This window comes from Rhinoraja longicauda, chromosome 16, assembly GCF_053455715.1.
Source record: "Rhinoraja longicauda isolate Sanriku21f chromosome 16, sRhiLon1.1, whole genome shotgun sequence".
Taxonomy (NCBI): Eukaryota; Metazoa; Chordata; class Chondrichthyes; order Rajiformes; family Arhynchobatidae; genus Rhinoraja; species Rhinoraja longicauda.
In genome coordinates, this window is record NC_135968.1 from 13,720,784 (window position 1) to 13,748,005 (window position 27,222).

The window sequence follows — 27,222 nt, forward strand, 5'->3', positions numbered from 1 at the left end:
TGTATCCTGGTGAATATTCCTACACCCAAAATTGCTCAAATATTATCCATTCATTATCAGGTAACCATTTGTTCGGGGCTGCATGTGCGCACATTGACAACAAACATTACAAATTTATTTGGTCGAAATAGTGCTTTAGGCCATCCTAAGCTTGTGAAGGGCATTAAATCAATGTAAGGCTCTCTCCTTTAATGTAGCACACACACACTGTGGCATTGGTCTTGGTAGGGCAGGTGATGCTTTGCTTCATAAGGAATGTAGCGTTGTCCAAGTTCCACCGGAACTTTGTGTTTTCCTCAAGATTCCAGTATCTGCAGTTCCCTGTCACCTCAGCATTGTGTGATGTAGCAGATGATATTTCTAAGACTAGAATCGTGCAGCTTTTAAGGATAGGGGGAACTTTCCAATGATTGTGAAGTTCGGGAATAGCTCAGGGGGAGTTGGATGTGCTGGAGGTTTGACAATAGACAATAGACAATAGGTGCAGGAGTAGGCCATTCAGCCCTTCGAGCCAGCACCGCCATTCAATGCGATCATGACTGATCACTCTCAATCAGTACCCCGTTCCTGCCTTCTCCCCATACCCCCTCACTCCGCTATCCTTAAGAGCTCTATCCAGCTCTCTCTTGAAAGCATCCAACAAACTGGCCTCCACTGCCTTCTGAGGCAGAGAATTCCACACCTTCACCACTCTCTGACTGAAAAAGTTCTTCCTCATCTCCGTTCTAAATGGCCTACCCCTTATTCTTAAACTGTGGCCCCTTGTTCTGGACTCCCCCAACATTGGGAACATGTTTCCTGCCTCTAATGTGTCCAATCCCCTAATTATCTTATATGTTTCAATAAGATCCCCCCTCATCCTTCTAAATTCCAGTGTATACAAGCCTAATTGCTCCAGCCTTTCAACATACGACAGTCCCGCCATTCCGGGAATTTGGTGATTGTAGAGCTGGATAAGGTGATGGAGTCAGGGAGCATTTGAACACAAGAATGAGAATTTTAATTTGGAGGTGTGGCTGGACCGGTGGCCAGCTCAGCTTCCACCCTTGCTCTGGAACTGTCTATGTAGTACCTGGGCTCACCCGACCATACTCCCACCTCAACGTGGCGGAGATCTTCTCGAGGTGCCATGCGACAGGCCTTCCCAAGGTGCCTTGCGGCAGAGGCCTTCCCAGCCACCCAGAAGACTCGTTGGTCAGCGGGACCTCGCCCACAGGCTCGCAGGTCGGCGGGACTGGGAACTAGCCCGATGGCTTGTTGGACGGCGTAACCAGGAGTTTGCTGGTGATTCCGGGTGCTAGGAGTGAGCTGGTAGGAGGGTGAACAATGCCAGGTAGGCTGCAGGAGGCGCCCCCGGGGCAAAAAGATTGCCGTACAAGGAGAGGGACATCGGTTTGCGGTAAGTGCTCCAGTACATCGAGCGCGCGGGCCGACCGGGCTTTGGACTTTGAATAATGGCGCCAAAAATGGCAGCGCCCGCATGTGTTATATATGCAAAAAGAATTTCACTGTACAGTTCCATGGGTGACAAATAAAGCACTCTTGAACTATTGAGCCCACTTCACTATCTGTACGACAAGACCAGCTTCGAGAAGTTCCACATCCCAATGCACCACTCCTATAGTTTCCACACCTCAGGTCGGACATCTCTATGGAATAAGCCTCTCTAAACTAGGCTTTTGGACTGAACTTTTTCCAAGTTTTTAAGGAAAATGCCACTTGCCGTACAGGGCTGTTGAACTTGAGGGCAGCCGCAAATCAAAACTGTGGAAAATTAGATCAAAATCGAAGAAAAAAATTGTTAGAAAAAGAAGCATTAAAAAACCTAAAAAAAGGTCAGAGAAAAAATGGGGTAGGATTATGAGAGCTAACATTGCACGGGTTGGGAGCCATATAGCAAAATTATTTTGTCAACAAGTCTATGTAAACAAAATGGTAAAAATGAGGCAAGTAGTTGTACAAAATGAAGCTGGATGCATGCTGAGCCCAAGGGGAATGGGTATGTGTGGATTAAAGAAGCTAAAATCACATTAGCACTATATAGAGAATGTTGAAAGTACCATGAAAGTCCCGGGGGTGGCCACTCCTACTGAATACATATGTATCCCTTCACCTGCTCCCTCCCTTATTTCCTGCTCTGGTGCAAAACTACAAAACATTGCACAATCTATACTCTATCGTTTTTAACTAGACCATCACAATCAAATGTATGAACAGTAAGTCTTTGCACCATTGGTGATAAATGAGGCATCCTGAATGGAAACGTTCACACTGGGCTCCAGTCTGTTATTGGCTAATCCCCATTTGTTTTTCAACCTTACTTATTTATTACAACACAGAGGGATACCACTCAGCCTCTGAGTCTATGCCAGCTCCCAGCAAAACAAATCCATCAGTTATGTTCCCCTTCTCTTTATTTCCCTGTCGGCCCTCGTCTTATTCTCCCTCTCAACAATTCTCAATTGAGTCCTTTGCCACTTCCCGAACTAACTAAGGAGTCATTTTCAATGGCCAATTAAATCTTCCAGCACATCTTTGGGATAAGGGAGGAAACCAGAGCACTCAGCAGAAACCCACTGTGTCATGAGTGGGAAGGAACTGCAGATGCTAGTTTAAACCAAAGATAGACACAAAAAGCTCTGAAGACGTTGTTGTATAAATGTAGATGACCTGAAACGTCATCTATTCTTTTTCTTCAGAGATGCTGTCTGACCCGCTGACTCCAGCTTTTTGTGTCTACCTACAGTGTCATGGCAGGAACATGCAAACTCCTCACAGAGAGAACCCAAGATACAGACAAAAAACAGGTTCCCGGAGCTATGTGGCAGCAGCACTAATCGCTGGGTCACTGTGCTGCCCCTTCATTTCCTTCACATACTTTTATCATTTGGAGCTTCAGATTAGAATTTGTTTTAGCAATGAATTAAAATTGATGTACATTCTTTTCAACTCTATTTCAGAAATTCATTGCAAATAATCAAAGGACTAGGATGGCCTTTTCTGATTAGCAGTAGAGAAAGCTCCATTGTATACTTGCATGTGTGAACAGATTCAGTTAGAATGGAAAAATATATGACTGAAATCCTAAAGTCTAGTGGTAATGAGATACATTGGAAAGATATTCTAACCATCACGGAAGGTTAAATTGATAAAAACAAGGCAGTTGGTCCTAAATCAATCCCGTCAGAGGTCAACAGTTTTGATCTGACAATACAACTGGCTTATGCAAAAATTTATAAATGCATGGAAATGTAATACATAAATTGGTCAGGTCTGAAATTAGCAGCCTACTCAAGACCTGGGCTTGCACTTTGCTCCCTTGAGCTTGTTAAAGAATCACATGGTCTTTCATTGGATTTACTGACTGAATATGCAAACATCAAACCCCAGCCCTGGGAATAACGGACAGCTTTAGTTAAATACTAGCTTCTTTCCAAGTGGAGAGGATCGGTCAACAAATTGTGGGGGTTCAAGCTATAACTCAATGCTAATGTACAGCGATACTTGTACTGAACTGTACACAACATTGAATTTCACTATACCTCGGTACATGGGACAAATAAGTACCATATCTTAAGAGATTTTTGCCAGATGTTTTATCTTTGTAAAATCCCAAAGGATTGGACATTAAAAGCTTAGGCCTAACATGGCACATAGACATGGAATCACACGGAACTGCAGATGCTGGAATTTTAAGCAAAAACACTAGTGCTGGAGTAACTCGGCATGTCAGGCAGCACCTGTGGAGGGAATCGATGGGTGACATTTTGGGTGCAGACCCATCTTTGTGTTTTGCTCAAGAAATGCAGAAATAATTTATCCTAACAATAATAGTGGCACGGATGATTCAATTACTTTAGAAAAACTGCAAACAGCCTGTTAGAAAGCCAACATAAACTTGCAAAGCATGTTCCTTCTCCTGTGACATTCACTGAATGGTGACAGTTTCTGAAAATTAATGAAATATTCATCAAGAGCTTTGTCAATCTTGGCCTTAGTAAGCTGGCTTTCATATTTTATTAACCTGCAGCTGCCCTCTATAATTTTGGCTATTTTTAATACAGCACATCAAAGCAAAGCATTTTTTTTGTCTTGAAAGAATTGTAGCATGTTCTTGCCTCAACTTTTCTGAAAAAGGAAGAACTTTACTTATTTAACATCACATCATGTTGCAAGGTCGTCAAAAACACTTTGCCAATAGGCACAGTGCATTTCTTGTAATGCAGCAAATATAGAAGCTGGTTTGCAGAAAATAAATCCCATTAACGACAATGAGATGATGGCCAGATATCGTGGATAATGGTTAAGGATGACTATTGGGTCTTGGCACAAGGAGTCCTCACCGAATCTATCCCCATGGGATCTTTTGCAGGTCTCACACAAAAGACGTCATCCCTACATTCATAAGATCGTAAGTGATAGGAACAGAATTAGGCCATTCGGCCCCTCAAGTTTACTCCGCCATTCAATCATGGCTGATCTATCTCTCCCTCCTAACCCCATTCTCCTGCCTTCCCCCCTAAACCCCTGACACCCATACTAATCTTAATGCACATTCTCTGCATTAAGATTGTCAGCTTCTTTTGGTTACTTATATCATGACAGAACTTCAATCTGCAGCTGTCCAGTGTAAATGTGCTTTCAAGGTGTCTGCTGAAAGTAGTACTAAAGCAAAGCAGGTCTGAAGTGCTTCTGGTTTATTGTAGGGAATAACCACATCAGCCTGATCGGTGCAACAATGGAACAACTAAGACCACTGCACAGAAAGGCTAAGAACATAAAACAGGAAAATAAAGGCATAGAACAAATGAAAATTCCAAACAGCATCTAAAGTAGTAAAACACCCATTTCGTCATCATATTCAACAAATAATTAATAATACTGAATTAATTTATCTCTGAAAAGAAGCTAATCTTTAAAATCTGGAGCTATGTTTTATGATTAAACCTTTTTTTGTTGCATTTTTCTATTCCTTTCCGTTGGCCAGATAGATTCAAATGACTGTACTTACATTTTGAATAAAGGCTCTGCAATCGTGATGACCACACAGTAAAATAAATGGACAATCTGTGATGTGGATTTCAAGTATTATGGAAATCAATGTTCCCTGGTCCATTGAAGTTATTGCATAATGTCAGACTCTCCTTTATTGCATCTAACTGGCCCAAAGATATATCCTTTCTCTCAGGATCTGCAATGCCAGCAAGCTGTCATTATCACGGGTAATTCGGTTGTTCCTCATAAGAGTTGGATGATGGAGTCACCTTTGGTCCATTTGATTTTGTCTTTCATGCTTCCACATCTAAGTGAGTTTAATGTCACAGCTACAAGATATGGACTTTGATCAGATTTTATCTCTAGAAATTCTTTGAGAATTCAATCGTAAAGCTGCCAGAATTTTAAAGCTCAGAGCCTGATAGCCAAGGAAACTCACGAGGGTGGTCAATATCTGTGACTGCAGTCACGGATCGGGATAGACACATGCAGGTGTTCTTTCACTCTTGAGAAAAAAACCTAGTTCTGAAGTCAGACTCACCAGCTACCAGGAGTTGGATATAAAAACAGAAAATGCTGAAAATATTCAGTCAGGTAGCATCTGCAGACAGATAAGTAGCCAATGTTACAGATCCAGATCTATCAGAATTGGGGAGGAGAGAAAATCAAGTTTGTTTTCAGTAGAAGCAACTGGAGGGATGAAACACCCTAACCCATTGAGTATTTTTAACAATTTTAGTTTGGGATTTCTAGGATCTGCAGTATTTTTATTTTCTGCTAACTGCAGGATTCAGCAGGTTAGTCCAAATGAACTGTCCACCTATTAATGTTTTAGACATCACTGTGGGAAATGGTAGAGTATCCAGTTTAGATATCTATCTCCCTCACTTAATACAGGAATTGTCTAAACTGCAGCAAATTGAAAGTTAGTTATTATTCATTCATTTTACAGTAAAGTACTTGCAATGTGCATTATTTTTGGTTCAATCTTCTCAACTTCACTATGAGGTTTGCCAATGTAAATGATGGTACCTACATAGAAACATAGAACATAGAAAATAGGTGCAGGAGTAGGCCATTCGGCCCTTCGAGCCTCCACCGCCATTTAATATGATCATGGCTGATCATCCAACTCAGTATCCCGTACCTGCCTTCTCTCCATACCCCCTGATCCCTTTAGCCACAAGGGCCATATCTAACTCCCTCTTAAATATAGCCAATGAACTGGCCTCCACTACCTTCTGTGGCAGAGAATTCCACAGATTCACCACTCTCTGTGCGAAAAAAAACTTTCTCATCTCGGTCCTAAAAGACTTCCCCCTTATCCTTAAACTGTGACCCCTTGTTCTGGACTTCCCCAACATCGGGAACAATCTTCCTGCAGCTAGCCTGTCCAACCCCTTACGAATTTTGTAAGTTTCTATAAGATCCCCCCTCAATCTCAATCTACCATGCATAACCTGTGCTTGTGAAATACAGACTCAGCTCATCCATTCGATGCTTTTGTTGTTGGACTGTGGGTGACTGAATTTCGTCCAATTTGGATGACAATAAAGCTATCTTGAATCTTGAATCTTGAATCTTGAATCCATGACAATGAAAGATGCACGACTGTGAAATACAGATTTTAATTCACAACCAAAGAATTGAATACCATATGGAGACCCGTTTGAGAATTGGCTTAAATGCCGCCACTGCTGTTAGTGTAAAATGTTGACTTGGTAATTCAAGAGGCAAGAGAGTTTTATTGTCGTGTGTCCCAGATAGAACAATGAAATTCTTACTTGCTGCAGCACAACGGAGTATGTAATCATTGTACACTGTAAACAATATGATAAACGAGAGAGGAAAAAAAGTTCAGTGTGCCAGTTGCATCGCTGGTTTCTGCTGTTTCTTTTATACAGATAGGCTAAGAACTACTATATTTGATGATTTTCTGCTGTGCTGTTGGCAACGTGTGGCCACAATTCATCTCATTAGTGAGGAAAAATGCAGATCAAATGAAAAGGATTACTTCCTTTAATCTGTCTGTTATCACTGTTTATGTGTGGAATCTGATGAATGCATTTTTTTTCCAAGTTATTTGTAATAGTTTTCGAGATTATAATTTAATTTAGATGGGATAATAAGAGGCAGGAAAGGATCAAGGAAGCCAAGATTCTGGGCTGGAGCCATTCAAAGCACCACATGCAGTTCCAGTTGTATAAATTAAGGATCAGATAGGGGAGGGGAGTGTAGAAATTGATTTACCGAGCAACCTCGAGGGTAGAGGCAACAGGAAACATTGGACAGACTGGGCTTGGCTTTCTAAGCAAAGAGAAGTCTGAGAGGTAACCCAGTTGAGCTTGTTAATATTATAACAGCGAAAGGCAGTTATAGGAAAAAGATTTCCACATCCAGCAAGTCCAAGGCCAGAGGAAACAGAATCAAAGCAGTCACTAATAAATCCAGAAAAAGAGCGTTCAGGGAAAACTTCTTCAATCATGACAGCAGTTAGAATGTGACACGTTAAATGAAGCAGGGCAGAGAAGGAATGAGTGCATCATGTTTTATTCACAGGATGGGTGCATACCTTGTGCTGTTAGCACGTTGCCCATTCCTAAACCCTGCAATAGATTTGCAGGCCAAAGGGCCTGTTTCTGTGAGGTTTACTACACCGAGTGTAATGAAATTAGAGCAACTTAGTTTAGCTTAGATTAGTTTAGCGATACAGCACAGAAACAGGCCCGAGTCCACACCGACCAGCTTTCCCAGCACTCTTAACACTATCCTACTCACACTAGGGGCAATTTACACTTATACCACGCGAATGCAGCGCCGGAGACTCAGGTTCGATCCTGACTACGGGTGCTGCACTGTAAGGAGTTTGTACGTTCTCCCCGTGACCTGCGTGGGTTTTCTCCGAGATCTTCGGTTTCCTCCCACACTCCAAAGACGTACAGGTATGTAAGTTAATTGACTGGGTAAATGTAAAAATTGTCCCTAGTGTGTGTAGGATAGTGTTAATGTGCGGGGATCGCTGGACGGCGCGGACTTGGTGGGCCGAAAAGGCCTGTTTCCACGCTGTATCTGAAATATGAAAAATAATATAAATAATTAACCTACAAACCTGTACATCTTTGGAATGTGGGAGGAAACCGAAGATCTTGGAGAAAACCCACGTGGTCACGGGGAGAACGTACAAGCTCCATACAGACAGCACCCGTAGTCAGGATCGAACCCGGGTCCACTGGCGCTGTAAGGCAGCAACTCTACCACTGCGCCACCGTGCCGCCCTCCAGCTCAATAACACTGGATGTGAATGCCTGTGTTCTCAAACGCTCTAAGGTCCAAAGTTGGAGGTAAGTTTATAAAACTGCAATACTGGTGGGCAACCTTGCCAGGGGTGGGGGTGGGTGATGCTTGTGTAATCTTGGGAACAATCCCCTGATTAAATGATGCACCAGTGATCTTCCGAGTGATGGATACGCCTTCTGGTTAATAGGGTGAATTCAGAAAATAAGCTCGCAAGTGGAGACTCGTAAATATACTGGAACTCAAACTGGGCAACAATGGAATGCAAAGCCTGATTAACATGCGCTTAGTTGACGCACTTTGCCAAGTCCATATCAATTACATGTCTGCACATGATCACAACTTCAACAACCACCCATCTTGGGAGGTGGTCTTAGAGGGGAGGACGCTCCTCAAACTGCGGAGCATCTTGGACAATACATCTCACCCCCTCCATGACACACTGGTCAACCTGAGGAGCACCTTCAGCAACAGACTGGTTCCACCAAGACGCAGTGCAGAACACCACAGGAGATCCTTCTTCCCTGTGGCAATCAAACTGTACAACTCCTCTCCCTTTTGTTGTGGGGTGGACTGACTCCCTCCCCCAAAAATCTTTGCACATTCCCAATCCTTTCCACTCTTCACTTTAATTTCATGTTTCATGTATCTTGTGTTTTATGACTGTCTGCAAATCAATTTCCCACCTGTGATAAATAAAGTTCTATGGTATAGTTTTCATATCTATAACTGCACTGTTTATTCCTTTAGCTTAATTGGGCTTTATTTCATGAGTGGCCAGCACCAGTTTGAGATAACTGACTCTAATTGAAGGCAACCAGCACCTCTTCAATAAAACCCCCCATGACTTCTCCCAGGAAAGAACTCCTGCATCCATTTTCTATGTAACAGTATGTGTGGGGCCTAATCATTGTTTGGAGCCTCTTAGTTGATATTTCAGTTTTTGTTGCGGCACAAACAGAACCCACTCAAAACCTGAATGCAAACCCATCTGTGGGGATCATGGTTCAGAGGCAAGTACGAGGAGGTGGCTGAGAGCTGGCGCCTGGCCTCAGCCCGGAAGAGCTCAGCTCCACAGGCGACAATGGCGTACGAGGAGTACATATGAGGACATGTCTGAGCTCTCCAGCTTCTGTAATTCCTTCCTACACAGCAATGCATACCGACTGATTTTTCATTTAAAATACATGTCTATAGTTGTTTTTAATATGGTGAACTACATATGCTATAATGTTACAGAGCTGTGTACATTTGCCTAATGAATTGGCAGTATATTGGCACCTATAGTGCTAAAACAATTGAGTCTGCAGAGCTGAATGTTGCAGCTGTATGATGTTATAAATAATAGTGCTGAGTTGAATGTCCTTGTTAAATAAATGCTGCAGTTACATGCATAACTTGAACGGTGGCAAGTCAGTGCTGAAATTATTGCCACACAGCATATCACCTTCCCTACATCATCATTGTGACAGAGAACTGTAAGTGTTGTGCGCCTGAGAAATTACTGCACTTACTGCTTTTTTTGCTGTTCTTTTACAGGATTGAAAACATTTATTATCTGTTCCTATTTGTCTCTGAGAAGTCGATGGTAGATGTGGAAAATAAATCGTTAAAAGCATTACTTAAGTTCATTCTACTAAATTTATTTTTGTCTCTGTACTTTCCCATCACAGATGCATGGAGTTGGCTTTTGTTGTGGACCAGACGGACATTGGACTAATGGGGATAGTGTGATCTGGCCTTCTCACGCCATTGTAACTTGCCATGCTGGGACTGATGATTTGTGAAGATAAAGAGTTCCTGTTTATAGCCGACTTCTAACTGTGGCATATCTCACTTCAAGATGAAACACAAAAAGCTGGAGTAACTCAGCGAGACAGGCTCTGGAGAAGAGGAATGGGTGACGTTTCGGGTTGAGACCTGTCTCACTGCAGCTTGGTGTCACAAACAGAATCCGCTAACTGGGCAGCCCGGTGACGTGGCGGTAGAGTTGCTGCCTGGTAAAATGGTGGGGGGGGGGGGGGGGTTAAGGATGCAGATTGATTTTGCCAATGATACAACCAAGATACCAAAGAGTTCTGTAGGCTGTGCGCAGTATCATTGAAGGAACAGAAACAGCTTACCCCATTTTGTTGATCAGAATATATATTTGTTGTTACTTGGAATTAATGGCTTTGATTACAGTGCAAATGGTAATGACATCCAGTTAGCCAAGTGATATTATATCAATACTAACTGCAGAGAAAGGAAACTGATAGCTTGACTATGGTGTCCCATTCATTCAATCCTATTCTAAGCTCTATCTGACACCAGTAGGAAATTTACTGAAGCTCTAAGAAAAATTACTTAAAGGTGTAAACAAGACCGGAAGCCCTCAAGAGAGAATTAAATCCAGTAGGTGTCTGTGTGGTAGAAACAAGGAACTGGTTCCTGGATGCTGGTTTACGCAAAAGGACAAAAAGTACTGGAGGAACTCAGTGCGTCAGGCAGCATCTCAGGAGAACGTGGATAGGTGACATTTCATGTCAGGTCCCTTCTTCTGGATAGTCCTGTTGGCTGAAGGCCCTGCTGGTTAATCATCCCACCAGCAAACGGAGGGATTCATGGCAAAAAGATTGGCTTAATAGAGTTTTCAAAGTTCATTCAGTTCAATTTTTTTTAGCTCTGCACTTTCCTATAACAGATGCCCAGAGTTCCTTCTGGTGCTTTCAAAACATAATGGATGGGATCTTGGACAAATAGGTAGAGGGTGTTAGCAGCCTTATCAGAGCCCAGTAATTTGCTATACGAATTGTCCTGTTGGGACTAAGTGACTTTGATGGGTTTACAATTGCGTTCCGGTGTTTCCAGCTGAACTCCAGACTCTGGGGTAGTTTTATCCCACAATGGCGCTCACACATTTTGTATAGAAAATTGCAGCCCACGTTAAGATGCTTCCAATTTGAGGCCAGGGGGATTCAAAGGTAAAAATTACTGTTCCTTCCTTCCATGCTGGTAAATCTGTGTAAAATTAGATGGGGGATTATCTTTAAACACTCGCAAGGCAACAAAAATAGTTCATCGACTCACAGCGCCAGCAAGGGGCATCTCTGAATGTGTCTTAACAACAATGCACACTCGCGGTTCCTGCAGTAGTTAAACACTAATAGGACATTTGCTAATTTTTTATCTAGAGTCATAGAATCAAAGATTGATGCAATGTGGAAACAGCCCCTTTAGCCCAACTTGCCAACACCGCCCACCATGTCCAAGCCACACTATTCCCACATGCCCACATTTGGCCCATATCCCTCCAAACCTGTCCGACCCACGTACCTGTCTAACTGTTTCTTAAACGTTGGGATAGTCCCTGCCTCAACTACCTCCTCTGGCAGCTTGTTCCATACACCCAACACCCTGAAAAAGCTACCCCTCGGGTTCCTATTAAATATTTTCCCCTTCACCTTAAACCTATGTCCTCTGGTCCTCGATTCCCCTACTCTGGGCAAAAATAATCTGCCACATTATCGCATTTAATTGCACTATGACGTCTTCCTTACTGGCCACTAGCCTTCAGATTAATCTGTGCCACATATTAGACAATAGACAATAGACAATAGGTGCAGGAGTAGGCCATTTGGCCCTTCGAGCCAGCACCACCATTCAATGTGATCATGGCTGATCATTCTCAATCAGTACCCTGTTCCTGCCTTCTCCCCATACCCCCTGACTCCGCTATCCTTAAGAGCTCTATTTAGCTCTCTCTTGAATGCATTCAGAGAATTGGCCTCCACTGCCTTCTGAGGCAGAGAATTCCACAGATTCACAACTCTCTGACTGAAAAGGTTTTTCCTCATCTCCGTTCTAAATGGCCTACCCCTTATTCTTAAACTGTGGCCCCTGGTTCTGGACTCCCCCAACATTGGGAACATGTTTTCTGCCTCTAACGTGTCCAACCCCTTAATAATCTTATACGTTTCGATAAGATCCCCTCTCATCCTTCTAAATTCCAGTGCATACAAGCCTAGTCGCTCCAGTCTTTCCGGGAATTAACCTAGTAAACCTACGCTGCACGCCCTCAATAGCAAGAATATCCTTCCTCAAATTTGGAGACCAAAACTGCACACAGTACTCCAGGTGCGGTCTCACTAGGGCCCTGTACAACTGCAGAAGGACCTATTTGCTCCTATACTCAACTCCTCTTGTTATGAAGGCCAACATTCCATTGGCTTTCTCCACTGCCTGCTGTACCTGCATGCTTCCTTTCAGTGACTGATGCACTAGGACACCCAGATCTCGTTTTACGTCCCCTTTTCCTAACTCAAAGGAAGTCACAAATAATAATCTCGTAGTATCTGAGAAACCTTTAATTTTCAACTCAGTCTCCCATTCTGTTTCACGGTGTTTGTAAAAGTTTCCATTTTCGATTCATTTTGTGAAGTCATTTAGTCTCCTCCATCATTCCTGCTCTATGTCCAAACATTTGCTGGTAAGTACTTCTTGAAATATTGGGAAGAGGCAGGGCAGAAAAACTCAAAGCGCAAAGCATATTGTCAGAGAGTCTCATCAGTTCTATGTCATTCCAAGAGATCTTCTGCCACAGGGTCATTTTTAGCTTGGAAGGTTAAACGGCAGCAACATATCAGGGAGCTGGAAGTACAGTATGTTAGTGACTGAGAAAGAACTCAGTTAGTTGAACTCAACAAGTAAGAACAGAAAATGCTGAAAAAACTCAGCAGGTCGACAGTAATCTTGAGGAAAATCTTCCTTTTGGGCTTCTTGCAATCAACAGGAATTAATATTGAATTCTCCAACTTTGGATAATTTACCCTTCCCATCTGCTCGTATGAGAACTGGTCAGTTCAGTCTGACATCCTTTTATCGTTTTCTGTTTTGTTTGGGTGACATTATGGCACAGCGGTGGAGTTACTGTCTTACAGTGCCAGAGACCTGGGTTCAATCCTGACGAAGGATGCTGTCTGTACAGAGTTTGTACGTTCTCCCTGTGACCTGCGTGGGTTTTCCCCGGGAGCTCCGGTTTCTTCCTTCACTCCAAAGATGTACAGGTTTGTAGGTTAATTGGCTTGGTACTATTGTTCGTAATGTGTGTAGGATAGTATTAATGTGCGGGGATCGCTGGTCAGCGCGGACTTGTTGGGCCAAAGACGTACAGGTTTGTAGGTTAATTGGCTTGGTATCAATGTAAATTGTCCCTAGTGAGTGTAGGACAGTGTTAATGTGCGTGGACCGCTGGTCAGCATGGACTTGTTGGGCCAAAGGGCTTGATTCCATGCTGTATCTCGAAACTAAACTTAACTGGTCAGATGATATATTATTGCAAAAATGATACAATTTAACAACTTATTGCACAGATGAAATCTTATTTTAATTACCCCATTATTTCACCCCAGCGGAAAAATCCCCTTCATTCCATGAATCACCCTCCACCACCTTCTTGGTTGCCGAGGTTAACTTGATTATCTCTTTCTCAGTTCTGATGAGAGGGCCCGGATGTGAATGTTAATTGATTCTCTTTTCACAGATGCTGCCTGACTTGCTGACTTTTTCCAACGTTTTCTGTTTTTTTAATCTCAAATTTCCAGCATCAGTAGTTCCTTTGATTTTCATAAACTCTTCATCTCTCTCACGACCTTCGTATGTTCATAAGGTCTAGGATCATAATTAAGGCCATTTGGCCCATCAAGTCTGCTCCACCATTCAATCATGGCTGATCTATCTCTCCTTCTCAACACCATTCCACTGCTTTCGCCCCATAACCCCTGACACTCTTACTAATCAAAAATCTGCCAATTCCTGCCCTAAAAATATCCATTGACATGGCCTCCACTGCCTCCTGTGGCAATGAATTCCACAGATTCACCACTCTCTGACGAAAGAAATTCCTTCTCCTCTCCTTTCTAAAGGTATGTCCTTTAATTCTGAGGCTATGGTCCTAATGCCATTCCTAGCTTTTTGCACTATATTCCTTAACACAACCAATTTTCCCATGAGCTAATTTATAATGTGGCCTCGCTAGAAAACTATTATACTTGCATGCAGTCTTTTGCATGAAAATTTCTGCCTGAAAGTTCACCCCAAACAGATGCACAAAACATGACATATGGCAGAATTAATCTCCAGAAGTAGAGCATTTCCTGGTGTAATTGCTACAGATTGCTTCCAAATGGAAATACAATTCAAGATAGAATCTGTTCCACAGCTTAGCAATTCATAAACTTGTAGCTTTTCAATCCATTGAAATAATAGGATATTAAAATAACTAATTCTTTTCACGATTTTTCAAACTCAACGTCTTCGAAGGAAGCAATTTAGTTTTCTTAATGCTGGAGTTCTTCAAGTTAAATGCATCTTTTTTTTATTTGCATCTCCACTAATTTCCCCCAAGTTTCTGGTCAACAGATTTCGTGCCAAATTTGATAGACTTTTATTTATTCTTGATACTATTTCTTACATTTTAATTTTCCATGCATTTTTCTTCATTGCTTTTTAATCTGATTTGTTAGATTTCATGAAACTGATTTAATTTTTTTGTCAACCCAACCGTCTCTTAATTACATCTTGCATCACCAACTAAACATTGGTTCGATTTAAGTGTTAAACATGTCTTATTTTTCTTTTAAGGCTGAAAATCTTCTGAATCACAATTTCTTAGAAATATTTCATTTCGGAGAAGATAATCATTTAATCCTAGATAATTACTACTTCTACCTCATGGGAGGTGGTCTTGGAGGGGAGGATATTCCTCAAACTACGGAGCATCTGGGACAATACAGCTCACCCCCACCACGACACACTGGTCAACCTATTCAACTTATTCATATCGGCGAAACCAAGCGCAGGCTCGGCGATCGCTTCGCTGAACACCTGCGCTTGGCCCAGCACTTTAACTCCCCCTCCCATTCCCAGTCTGACCTCTCTGTCATGGGCCTCCTCCAGTGCCATAGTGAGGCCCGCCGGAAATTGGAGGAGCAGCACCTCATATTTCGCCTGGGCAGTTTGCAGCCCGGTGGTATGAACGTCGACTTCTCCAACTTCAGATAGCTCGTCTGTCCCTCCCTTCCCCTCCTCCTTCCCAGATCTCCCTCTATCTTCCTGTCTCCACCTATATCCTTCCTTTGTCCCACCCCCGACATCAGTCTGAAGAAGGGTCTCGACCCGAAACGTCACCCATTCCTTCTCTCCCGAGATGCTGCCTGACCTGCTGAGTTACTCCAGCATTTTGTGAATAAATCGATTTGTGCCAGCATCTGCAGTTATTTTCTTATACCTTCAGCAACAGACTGGTTCCATCAAGATGCTGCACAGAACACCACAGGAGATCCTTTTTCCCTGTGACTATCAAACTGTACAACTCGTTGCCCTTCTGTCGTGGGGTAGACTGACTACCCTCCACCCCACTCCCCCCCCCCCCCCCCCTCCAATCTTTGCACATCCCCAATCCTTTCCACTCGTCACTTTAATTTCATGTTTTATGACTGTTGGCAGATCAATTTCCCTCCCGGGATAAATAAAGTTCTATCGTATCGTAACCACAACTTCACGTACCTGTATTTATAAAACATGAAGTGAATGGGACAGATGTTTGCAAGAACTTCACCAATCTTACTGTATATGTGAGATGTGAGATCACTGATATGTGAGATCACTGAAACATATGTCTGAAATATTTTGCCTTTAATCTATATTACATTGCGTCAGCTTTTACCAATATGACCGTCTCTTTTAGCTCTCTAATCGTCAGCATATCTGCATTCTGTAACCGATTCTCTCTTTTATTTTGAACGACTCCCATCAGATAGCCCAACCATTTACCCACATAAGAGTTATTTCGCAGAAGCTAATTAAGCTTTCAGCACATCACTTGGAGAAAATAGTGTTCCTGGGGAAACCCAGGTAGTCCAAGGAAGAATAATGCAAATTACGCACAGACTGCACCAGAGGTCAGGAATGAACATGAGTCTTTGGAGTGTAAGAAAATAACTGCAGATGCTGGTACAAATCGAAGGTATTTATTCACAAAATGCTGGAGTAACTCAGCAGGTCAGGCAGCATCTCAGGAGAGAAGGAATGGGTGACATTTCGGGTCGAGACCCTTCTTCAGACTGATCCTTCTTCAGTCTGAAGAAGGGTCTCGACCCGAAACGTCACCCATTCCTTCTCTCCTGAGATGCTGCCTGACCTGCTGAGTTACTCCAGCATTTTGTGAATGAGTCTTTGGAGTCATCATCTTAAGTATCTCCATGTTGCTTTGCTCCAGCGATGCCAGCTGTAACATCAGCTTCTGTACTCTAAAGTAAAGGAGTGCCCTCCTGAAATCCTAGCCCCTCGGTCTCTTTCTCATTCTTTAAAATGCTCCTTAAAATACCTTAAATCTCCATTTGTGGCACAGTATCAAGTGATAATCCTGCTGTGGTGAAGTATGTTTCCATGTTTTATTGCTGTAAAAAAGCTAACCATTGCTCATTACTTAAAGAGATTACACTTATTACCCGGGGTATATGTTGCAGTCCAACTTTCGTAACATTAAGTGATAGATGTTTAGTTGCTTGAGAAAGATGGCAAGTGCGGAGGATTCTGCGAGCAAAACTCAGTGTCGTCCAGACAAGAAATTTGTAAATTACGCATTGATTTGCTTTCTGAAGCACCAGCAATTCTTCAGTCATTTTTACGGTGTGCATAATAGTGCGAAACTACTTCAGAAATCCCATCAACCTGAAAGTAGTGTACAGTGAAAGCAGCCTGCATCTCCTAAAGCAAATGCTCAATGAGTCTCCTTCTCCTCCTACTCCTTCTACTTCTTCTTTCTTCTACTTCTCCCTCTCCCTCTTCTTCTCCTCCTCCCCCTTCTTTAGTTTAGTTTAGAGATACAGTGCGGAAACGGGCCCTTCGGCCCACCAAGTCTACAACGACCAGCGATCTCTGCACATTAACACTATCCTACCCACACTAGGGCCTTTTTGCACTTACACCAAGCCAATTAACCTGCAATCCTGTACGTCTCTGGAGTGTGGGGGAAACCGAAGATCTCGGAGAAAACCCACGTGGTCACGGGAAGAAAGTACAAACTCCGTACAGACAGCAACCGCAGTCGTGACCGAACCTGGAGCACTGCAAGCAGCAACTCTACCGCTGCGCCACCGTACCGCTACCAATTCTTCTTTTTCTTCTGCTACGGCAGTCTTTTGGGATTCAGGATGAATTACTCCCATTGCAGTTTTGAGGCCTCTAATGAGGCCAATGTGGGAACAGCAGCCCCGTGCACGGATGGGACTGGTGGGCAGGTAGATCATGAGATGGGCGCTTTCATTCTTATGCTTAAGCAGGGCTCCTGCGTGTTCTGAATGCAAAGCCTCTTGGTTCTCACTACTATCCAGAAGGCTCGTGCTTCTCTTCAGCAATGACGGTTCGGAGGTTCCCAAGAGTCAGTGGAGATGTTGCACTTCCCCGAAAAAAAGCTTTGAGGACATGGTGGAAGCTTTTTCTCTGTCTGGTAATTTCCTCCCCTGACAGAATTCAGAATAGAGTATCCGTATGAAGGTAGCCAGAAGTAACTAGGGCCTCAATGCTGATGATGTTGGTTCGGATTCTGACACAGATTCAATTATCCCTCCAATGAATTTTGCACAGACAGCTCTGATGGTATATTTCCAGTGTTTGTGATAATCTCAGCGGAGGCCACTGCTGCAAGATTTACCATGGGTTTTGTTCCTGGTCTGAGTTGAAATACACTTTGCCTCCAGAGACTGTGCCAGTGTGTGAAGTTGCCCCTGCAGGAACTCATTGCGTATTCAGAGACCATCCAGAACAAGACAGCTATAACGAGGCAGAGAGGGCCCAACCATTCAAAGGCTCGCTTTGAAATCCTTGTGAAAGAGGTTGGCGTCAAGAAACAGTTCTGTACGTCCGACAGTCAGAGTTCACTTTTCCCGTATCAGTTCACATTGCTGGTCTCCCAAGCTCTATTCGTATGATAGAGAGAGAAAAGACTTTGATGATATCACAGCACTCGGGCAATGTACTGCCCCGTGGAATATCTCGGTGTTGTGGTTTGTTAGTGACTCAGGGAGTTCAGTTGTGCAATTTTCTCTCAAAATGTCTGCATTTGTCCTCCCACATTGCCATCCTGACCCTGACCATAACAGGCCTCTCTATTACCCATCTGCAGCCTGCACAATTGGTGCTGCATGAATGTGCAGCATTGCTCGTCATGTTAGTTTGCTTACTTTTTATTTCCACTATCTGTGCTCATTCATATTTGTTGGACATTTAACAAAACAGCTGATACCTGGAAGGAGCGGATTGTCCTCCTATCAGCAGGCTGAGCTTGATTTCACTGGGATTCGGAGAGAGAGGATTTAATTCAAATCGTTAAAATCCTGAGGGAACCTAATGTGGTTAAAATGTTTCCTTTTGTGGGGAAAGTCAGAACTGGGGGCCCACCATTTAAAAATAAAGGGACCACGCCGACTTGAGTCAGAAAGGAGGTGATTTTATTTTCCTGAAAGAAGGCCATGAGTCTTTGGAACTCTCTTTCCGAAAGGGTGATGGAAGAATGGAGTCTTTTAATACTCTAAGGGAAGAGGGAGATGTTTGATAGGCATAAGTATGAAAGGGAATGCCGAACTGAGGTCATGATCTTGGATAGAGTGGATGTTGGGTTGCCAACTGTTCCGTATTAGCCGGTACATCCCGTATTTTGGGCTAAATTGGTTTGTCCCGTATGGGACTGCCCTTGTCCCGTATTAGGCCTGGACAGCACTGTAGTCCTGGACACTGTAGTCCCGGACACTGTAGGCTCAGACACTGTAGCCCAGGGGCCGCTGTAATCCCGGACAGTGGAGACGTAGCAACCTGCCTCCCGGCCCGGGCGGCCGCCAATGGTGGAGCGGGAGCACGTGGCCGCTGGCTGGGTGAGGTGACGTCACCTTTTGTCCCTTATTTGGGAGTGAGGAAGTTGGCAACCCTAAGTGGATGTGGCTTGGAAAGAGTGATGTGGAGAGAATGTTTCCACTCGTGGGAGAGTCTAGGACTAGAGGTCATCGCCTCAGAATTAAAGGACGTTCTTTTGGGAAGGAGATGAGGAGGAATTTTTTTACTCGGAGGGTGGTGAATCTGTGGATTTTTTTTGCCATAGAGGTCCGTGGAGGCAAAGTCAGTAGATATATTTAAGGCAGAGATAGATAGATTCTTGATTAGTACAGGTGTCAGAGGTTATGGGGAGAAGGCAGAAGAATAGGGTTGGGAGGGAAAGATAGATCAGCCATGATTGAATGGCGGAGTAAACTTGACGGGCCGAATGGCCTAATTCTGCTCCTATCACTTATGATCTTATGACCGTATGATCTTATTGAATGGCAGTGCAGCCTTGAGGGGTCAAGGGCCTATTCCTGCTCAGGATCTGTATGTTCAAATGTTTGGAGTTACATGTATAGAACATAGGGGAATACAGCACAGGAACAGGCCCTTGGCTCACAGTATCTATGTTGAACATGATGCCAAGCTAAATGAATCTCCTCTGACTGCATGCGACCATATTCCTCCATTCCCTGCATATCCATGTGCCCATCAAAAAGCCTCTTAAATGCCACTATCTTGAATGCCACTATTTTATCTTATCCGCCTCCATCACTACCCCTGTCAGTTTGTTCTCGGCTTCGACCATGCCTTTTGTAAAAAAACTTGCCCGGCACATTTCCTTTAAACTTTACCCCTCTGACCTTAGAGCTGTGCCCTCTAGTTTTTGACATTTCCACCCTGGAAAAAAAGGTTCTGGCTGTCTTTCCTAGCTATGCTTCCCATAATTTTATACACATCCGTCAACTCTCCCCTCAATCTCTGACACTCCAGAGAAAACAATCCAGATTTTGAACCAAGTCCGTGTAAAGCTAAGTAGAAAATTCAGAACATTTCTTCTGTTGCTGTGATGTGCCCTTTAGAAATTGGAAAAATGTTTGCAAAAAGCAGTTGATTCTCCTGTTAGATTAGGCAGTGTTCAATGCCTGCTCACCGCTGCAGTTATTTACTGGCTGGTGCAAGATTCATTTCTGACCCAGGACGATCTTCAGGATGGAGCTGCGACCTGGGCATTGATCGTGCCGCTGGACATTGTTGGGAAGATCTTGCTGCACACAGGCAAGAGATGTTTCCTGCATCTAGTTTAGTTTAGTTCAGAGATACAGCGCGGAAACAGGCCCTTCGGCCCACCGAGTCGCCAACATACACTTTGCTATGCTGCATTCCATTGGTCACTTCTTTGCCCACTCTCCCAACCTCTCCAAGCCCTTCTGCAGCCTCCCTGCTTTCTCTAAATGACCTGCCCCTCCACCTAACTTCGTAAAATCTGCAGACCTTGCCACAAAGCCAACAATTCCATCATCCACATCGTTAAAATATGATGTGAATAGTGACAGGCCCAACACCAACCCTTGTGGAACACCACTAGTCTCAGGCAGCCAACCAGAAAGGGACCCCCTTTATTCCCAGTCTTTGCCTTCTGCCAATCAGCCAATCTTCTATCTGTGCCTCTAATACCATGGGCTCCGATCTTATTTAGCAGCACCTTGTCTATCGATAAAGTTCTATCGTCAACTGGGAGTCTCTCGCTCTGGACCGTCCAACCTGGCGTAGCAAGCTCACCACAGGAGCCCGTGCAGCAGAGAACAGACGCACTGCAGAGGCCCAGAGGAAACGCACCGCGCGCAAGGCCCGGGCTACCTCCACTTCCACTGCAGCACCCATCCACTTGTGTCCTACGTGTGGGCGTGCCTTCCGGGCCCGGATTGGCCTCACCAGTCACTTCCGGACCCACAGTCACCAATCCTCCAACTGAAAGTGAAGTCATGGTCATCTTCGAACCCGAAGGACGAACAACAATCGTCAACTAACTTTCCTTAGTCTATCCTGCTTGTTACTTTCTCAAAAAATTCCAAAAGATTTGTCAGGCAAGATCTCGCGTGAAAAGAAAACATGCTGATTTCTGCCTATTTTATCATATGCTTCCAAGTGCCCCGAAACCTCATCCTTAATAATGGAATAAAATCTGACCGACCACTGAAGTCTGACTAACCGGACTATAATTTCCTTTCTTTTGCCCCGCTCCCATCTTAAACAGTGGACTTATGTTCACGATTTTCCAGTCCTCTGGAATCTTTCCTGACGCCAGTGATTCTCTACTAATTTAGTTTAGTTTAGTTTAGAGATACAGCGCGGAAACAGGCCCTTCGGCCCACCGAGTCTCTACCGACCAGCGATCCCCGTACATGAACACTACCCTACACACACACTGAAGGCAATTTAATACTTACACCAAGCCAGTTAACCTGCGTACCTGCATGTCATTGGAGTGTGGGAGGAAACTGAAGATCTCAAAGAAAACCCACGCAGGTCAAGGGAAAGAACGTACAAATTCCGTGCAGACAAGCACCCATAGTCAGGATCGAACCAGGGTCTCTGGCGATGTAAGGCGGCAGCTCAACCACCGTGCCGCCCCACAATCTCAGCAGCTACCTCTTTCAGAAACCTGGGGTGTAGTCCACCTGGTTTAGGTGATTCATTAGGACTTTCAGACCTTCCAGCTTCTCCTTAGTAATAGCGATTACACTTACTTCTGCCCCACGACTCTCATGACATTTTTTTCATATTTCAGATACAGCACGGAAACAGGCCTTTTCGGCCCACCAAGTCCGCACCGCCCAGCGATCCCCGCACACTAACACTATCCTACACACACTATGGACAATTTTTTTTTTTTACATTTACCCAGTCAATTAACCTACATACCTGTACGTCTTTGGAGTGTGGGAGGAAACCGAAGATCTCGGAGAAAACCCACGCAGGCCACGGGGAGAACGTACAAACTCCTTACAGTACAGCACCCGTACATCTATATTGTTTGACCAAACAATTGGGCTCAGAGACTTACATTTTTTGCAGTTATAACACAACATGGAAAGAGCTCAAAAAACAAGTTAATTACTGTTGGACCCAGGGACAAATTCAGTACAATAATAACATTATTTATGTTATTATTCACTCAATTTTGCAAGGAAAGAGACTTACATTTTATATTAAAAAGCATATGCACGGGTTTCTCTACTGGTTAGCTGAAATCTAATGTTGAATGTAAGCGAGCATCATACTTCATTGTCCAAAATATAATTGCTCCCATTCATTTCAATGAGCAAATTTTTATTTGACAGTTCCTGGAACATCAGAGGGTGGATAGACATCAGCTTCATCCTTTGCCATCAAGGATTTATTGAAACTAATGGGTGAAAGAGAATGGAGCAGGAGGAGAGGAGGCAGGAAGATACGGGGGAAGGCAAAGAGAGATTGAGAAGAGACAGCCCAGAGGGAGAAAGAAAGTTAGAGAACAATAGAATGAGATCCAGAGAGAGGAGAACACACTAAAGAGAAAGCAGTAAAACAACAATTAGAGGAAAAAAAGAAATGTGCCAGAGACACAAAGAAAGAAATAGAGAGAGACACATGGAGAGAAAGGTCAAAAGGTCATAAGGGATAGGCGTGGAATTAGTCCATTCGGCCCATCAAGTCTACTCTACCATTAAATCATGGCTGATCTATCCCTCCCTCCTAATCCCATTCTCCTGTCTTCTCCCCATAACCTCTGACACCTGAAAGAGAGAGACACACACCTAGGGAAAGTGAGAGGCCCCCCATGTTAGAGAAAGAGGAACACATAGCTGAGAAAGAGACACACATATGAAGAAAATCGGGTGGGAATACAGGAGAGAGAGGGAGGGAGAGGGATGGAGGGATGGGGAGAGAGGGGCGGGGGAGATGGGGAGGGAGGGGGGAGAGAAAGGGGAGGGAGAGGGGGGAGAGGGGGAAGAGGGGGGGAAAGAGGAGGAGGGAAGAGGGGGGAACGAGGAGGGGGAGAGGAGGGGAGGAGAGGAGGGGGGAAGAGAGGGGGGAAGAGGGGGAAGGGAGAGCGGAAGAGGGGGGGGGGAAGAGTAAGGGGGAATGGGGGGGGGAGGGAGGGAAGAGGGGGAGAATCATTGCAATTTACAGCAGGAAGCTTTTGTTAGACCAACTGAAAATGCTATGGAGACCAATAGCACGTTCCAGCTCTTGGTACACAGCCTTGCAGTAATCATTTGTGTGATCATTAAAGGTTATTAGGAATTTAACCCCCACCACTCTTTCACACAGTGACTTCAAAACACCAACCATTATTTGGATGATTATGGTTTTCCTCAACCAGCTCTCTGATCCTTCCAGCAATTACCTTAATATATCCATCTGATTAGTGACCTCTCTGCTACAGGTCCTCCCTCTAAAACCCATCGGCATCTCTCATTGCTTCAGATATTTCACTTCATTTCCAAATAAATTAACCCCAGCCTCAAAATGTCTTCATAATTAAGCCTCTCCAGGCCTGGCATAATCCCTTTCAATCTCCTCCTTATCTTCTTTAATGGGTATTATCATATCATATCATATCATATCATATATATACAGCCGGAAACAGGCCTTTTTCGGCCCACCAAGTCCGTGCCGCCCAGTGATCCCCGCACATTAACACTATCCTACACCCACTAGGGACAATTTTTACATTTACCCAGCCAATTAACCTACATACCTGTACGTCTTTGGAGTGTGGGAGGAAACCGAAGATCTCGGAGAAAACCCACGCAGGTCACGGGGAGAACGTACAAACTCCTTACAGTGCAGCACCCGTAGTCAGGATCGAACCTGAGTCTCCGGCGCTGCATTTGCTGTAAAGCAGCAACTCTACCGCTGCCCATAATGCGGTTACCCAAATGTGGGGTGGTGCAACGGTGTAACTGATAGAGTTGCTGCCTCACAGCGGCAGAATCGTCAAGTCGGGTGCTCCTGTGTGGAGGTTGCAGGCTTGGTACGGTGCCCAGATGTACCAGATGTCTGGGTTGATGTCTTGGGTGTTAGGGGCACCAAGTGGTTTTGTGGAAATTGCAAGTTGCATTAACGTCTGAGTGAGGTAAATGAATTGATGCATGCTGCACAGAGGTTTCCTGAGATTATCGATTCACACAGGTTCCTTATAACATTGCAGCAGGGCCGCAACAAGGAAATCAGTACATTCATGTGAAAATCAAATAACCGAACGATAAAAGCAGTGTGGCTCTAATGCTAGATTTTAAATTGCTGACTGTGTCAAGGATCCTTTACTGTGGGAATATATCTGGGAACCAACAGGGGAAGAAGCCTCAATTTAGCGATGAGTAATGAGCCACATTTAGTTAACAGCCTAATGGTTCATGAACATGAATCTAACAGTGGCCATAATGTTAACGAGTTCAATGTAGTGTTTGAGAGAGAGAGAGAAACGTGAAACGGCTGAAGTTCTGGATTGAGTTAAGACTGACTCTGATGTGATGGCAACCAAGACAATCCATGATGAACTGGATGAATGGTTTATGTAAAATCACAGTAGACCAGAGAGAGCTGCTCACCGAAGAATTCAGGCAGGTCTGCTGGATCTCCCGATTGCTAACCATTTTAACTCCCCCTCCCATTCCCATGCCACCAGAGAGAGTTAGATATAGCTCTTAGGACTAATGGAATCAAGGGATATGGGAAGAAAGCAGGAACAGGATACTGATTTTGGATGATCATCCATGATCATATTGAATGGCGGTGCTGGCTCGAAGGGCCGAATGACCTACTCCTGCACCAATTTTTTCTATGTCTTCTATGTTTCTATGACAGTCCAGGGTCTCCTCCATAGCCAGAAGCCACACACAAACTGGAGGAATAGTACCTCATATTCCATTTAGGTAGCTTATAACCAGATGGAATGAACATTCGCTTCCCCAATTTTTGATGATAATCTACTCCATTCATTTTCCTCGTCTCACCTGGCTCTTTACTGGCCTCAAAGTACACCCATTCTCTCAATATCCCAATCACCCTGCCACCACCTTCCCCCCACCCTGTCCCCATCCCCTTTCACCTTTCTCCCTTCCTTTGGTGTTACATTTCATACATCTTTCAAACCTTCCATTCTTATCAAAACCTTTTCATCTCTAGCCTTAGCCCATCCCTCTCCAATCCACCCCACCCCCACCCTCTTCTATAATTATCTAACACTTACCAGGCACTGACCCACTTTCATCTTTTCTCCAGCTTTCTCTCTACAGTCTTTGTGAGGAGTCCCGACCTGAAACATCTCCTATCCATGTCCTCCAGATGTGCTGCCTGACCGGCTGAGTTTAGTTTAGGTTAGTTTAGAGATACAGCATGGAAACAGGGCCATCGGCCCACCGAGTCCGCGCCGACCATCGATCCCCGCACATTAACACTATCCTACACACACTGGGAACAATTTACACAAACACCAATCCAATTAACCTACATAGCTGTACGTCTCCAGAATGTGGAAAGAAAAAGAAGATCTCAGAGAAAACCTACGCAGGTCACGGGGAGCACATAAAACTCCATCCAGACAGCACCCTTATTAAAAACATAGGAGGAACAGATTTAAAATGATTGGTACAAAATATGACGAATAGAATAAATCTCCAGTGCATTAACTGCACCAAAAAGGGGTAAGTGCAAAGGCGGAAATTCAGGCTTGGTTGCACTTTTCACAGAGTCACAGAGCCCAGCGATGTATTCATTTGTATCCATATCCCACTAATCTCTATAAAAGTCATGAAGTCTACAAAACTACTGTATAATCCATCCAGTTAACGGAGGTTTAAATTTCACGGATTTAGTGGATGAACAAGCAGTCACAGGATTAGAATCTCCACTAATATCTTTTAGTCCCATTGAACATCTTGTGATTAACGCTACTTTGAATTTTCAAAGAGTGGAATTATCAACACAGCTCAACACAGAAAACACGAGATTTATTTTGAGCGAAACACTGGGTAGAATTTAATACAAAACCTGGATTCATTGTTACAGACTTTCCATGTAGTTCATCTGAGGAAGGAAGTGACTGGTATGAACTACATCCATCAGTCATAAGGTCATAAGGAATAGGAGTAGTATTAGGCCATTCCGCCCATCAAGTCTACTCCACCATTCAACCATGGCTGATCTATCTCTCCCTCCTAACCCCATTCTCCTGCCTTCTCCCCATAACCTCTGACACTTGTACTAATCAAGAATCTCTCTATCTCTGAGGAAGAATGCTGACCTGAAACTCCGTCTGCCCATTCCCTCGCCAGACACTGCCTGAGCTGCTGAGTTCCTCCAGCATTTTGTTTTTTTGCCCGGGAAGGAAGAGGGTGGGAGAGAAGAATGATTGAAATAGGAGGGAGCTAGAGAGGGGGTGAAGGGAGAGAGGAGTCATGAAACAGGAAGGGTGGAGGGGGACAGGAGCACAAAGAGAGAGAATGTAACGAGAGAGCGATGGGAAGGGTGGTTGGAGTGGGGGCAATGGGAGGAAGGTAAGTAGTGGAGAAGGCAGTAGTTCGGAGAAGCTAGAGAGGTAGGTGTTGGCTGCGCCTAACGGCTGCGGCTCTCTGGCAGTCTGTTGTCTTTTTTCTTTTTTTTTTGTTTGTGTCGGTGTTGGGATGGTTTTTGTTTCTGTTTTTGGCTGTGTATGTGTGGTGGGGGTGTGTGGTGGGGGTGTGGGGTGGGGTGGGGGGGTGGGGGGGGGGGAACCTTTATTTTATTAGGTCTCTTCCCCGGGGCGCGGCTCGGCTGCGGGCCTTAACATTGCCGGCGCAGCTCGGCTGCGGGACGTTTCAGTGCCCGGTGCGGCTCGGCTGCGGGCCTTAACATTGCCGGCGCAGCTCGGCCGCGGGACGTTTCAGTGCCCGGTGCGGCTCGGCCGCTGGACTTAACATCGCCCGGTGCGGCCGCGGGACGTTTCAGTGCCCGGTGCGGCTCGGCCGCGGGACGTTTCAGTGCCCGGTGCGGCTCGGCCGCTGGACTTAACATCGCCCGGTGTGGCTGCGGGACGTTTCAGTGCCCGGT

General features: G+C 44.4%; 1 protein-coding gene across 3 annotated transcripts in view; it reads right to left on the reverse strand.

The window, feature by feature from the left end:
• The window catches only part of LOC144601244 (catenin alpha-3-like), a 928,496-nt gene that overhangs the window by 28,450 nt on the left and 872,824 nt on the right, over positions 1 to 27,222 (reverse strand). The gene's annotated exons all lie outside the window — the stretch shown is intronic.